General features: G+C 33.4%; 1 pseudogene; it reads left to right on the top strand.

The window, feature by feature from the left end:
- The first annotated feature begins 939 nt into the window (after nucleotides 1–939).
- Nucleotides 940–1,699, top strand: LOC100924803 (annotated as a pseudogene).
- Nucleotides 1,700–1,990: the final 291 nt, after the last annotated feature.

Consider the following 1,990-nt stretch of genomic DNA (forward strand, 5'->3'; position numbering starts at 1 on the left):
GTACTTAAAGTTCAGTTGTACGTATCACTTCATTTTAAGCAATGTTTATATATAAACTAACCTTTGTAAGGAAAGACTACTTAGATGTGACTTTCTTTTCTTCTGACACTAGCCCAGTTAACAAAAACTCTTGAATTATTGATCAATGTGGTCAATCAGTTTATTTGAAAAATTTGCCAGAGAGAAGAATAGTAACATAAATGAAGGATAAATTTAAATCAGAAAACAGCCTTAATACTGAAAAGGGGGGCAATATAATATTTCTTTAGAACATTTGTGATAGTCTGTAATGCTTTCAAGATGACTCATAATACACATGTCGAGTGATCATAGTTTTCAAACAATTTGATATATATGCTGCAAGAATGCAAATATTTCATAATTTTTTGATCATATGATTTTATAGATGATGAAGAATGATTATGACATAATAGAGAGGAATAAGGTAAACTACTCCAGTGTTGTGTACACAACAGAAATAAGGGTATTGGTTTGGGCTTGAATGTAAGCTATTGTAGTAGTTTGGGATAAAAAAAAATGGATGACTTACAGAAACTGTAAGAACATATTGCAGTCAGAAGTCAGCATTTGATGTGATTCTTGTGTGCGTGATCATGGTGATGTAATTTCTACAGAAATAAACTTATGTTTCAAATATGCAAATGTTTGTCACAGAGGAAAAATATATCTGTAATGCAAAAGGGTGATAATTATTAAAGTGCTATTTATTTTGAAATATCTGCCTTAATTCCTTATCGCACCATCATAAATGTTGGGTTCCAAAACCGCTGCTCTAGATAACATCATCTACTTCTTAAGATTGTTGAAAAGGTCAAATGAAATAATAAATGCAAGTGAATTGCAAATCTTAAAATGTTATAAAAATGTTAGCTATTTATATTAGTAGTAGCAGTGGCAGTAGCACTACTCTGTTTTTTGATGACTTCCAGAATGAAGCAGACAAAAGAGGAAGGGATCCAGAGGAAATATAAAAAGTATTTCTTGAACAATACAAATGTCAGCCTTTTACTGAAATGAACACACAAGTTGATTCAGCCCTCTGCAGCTGGTTCTCTAGTCAGTAGAGTAAAGGAGTCAATTTCTATCAAGACCTTATCCAAAATGAAGCATTGGAATTACCAAGTAACATCCAAGTCTTTTAACATGGATGTTGCTGCAGATCCAGCCCTCAGTAAAAATGAAAATCTAGAAGGAGTCTCTCAAGAAACTTTTGATCTCATGATTAAAGAAAATTGTCCTTTTCAGTATTGGAAAGAAGTGGCAGAAAAACGAAGGAAGGCTCTTTATGAAGTACAACAAGAAAATGAGAAACTACATAAAGAAATTAACGAGAAGGACAATGAAATTGCCCACCTAAAATAAGAACAAAAAAGGAACTGGCAAAACTAGCAGGAAAAAAAATATGGCAGATATGATAGAAAGCATCAATTGCCAGTCTCCAGAAAATTTTGAATCATGAAACAATCCAGCATTTGAGGATTCTGATTTTGGAGGTGAAGAATCAGAAGGTGATAATGAAGAAAATCCCCAAATTGCCACATGTGATGAAAAAAATCTTTCTTTACCTACAAATGGATATACTGAAGGGAATAAGGGGAGTGAAAAGAGGAAGATATTTCAGGTGTGTTTGAGAAAATATGAGTATACTCTGTACAGGAATCCTGGGTACCCTCCTTAAATGGAGATTTTGGAAGGAGTCATTCAAACGGGGGTGCGGAGGTGGGTGCTACAGGAACACAGGGCATTTACAATGGATGAATTCTAGGGCTAGAGTGAACTTTCAAGAGGAAGCATTTTCTGGATATATTTTTTTTTAATGGCTAAAATGTAATCTGTTATGGTGATATTGTAATAATGACTATCTTGGCCCTTATTGTCTGGAAGTCAGCTTTTTGATGTATTATCTTTTCTTTTAGATGAGCAATCAATTTTGCTTTATGTTTATTGTCTGGTATAAGCAAATCTGATG

This window comes from Sarcophilus harrisii, chromosome 1 (assembly GCF_902635505.1).
Source record: "Sarcophilus harrisii chromosome 1, mSarHar1.11, whole genome shotgun sequence".
Classification (NCBI taxonomy): domain Eukaryota; kingdom Metazoa; phylum Chordata; class Mammalia; order Dasyuromorphia; family Dasyuridae; genus Sarcophilus; species Sarcophilus harrisii.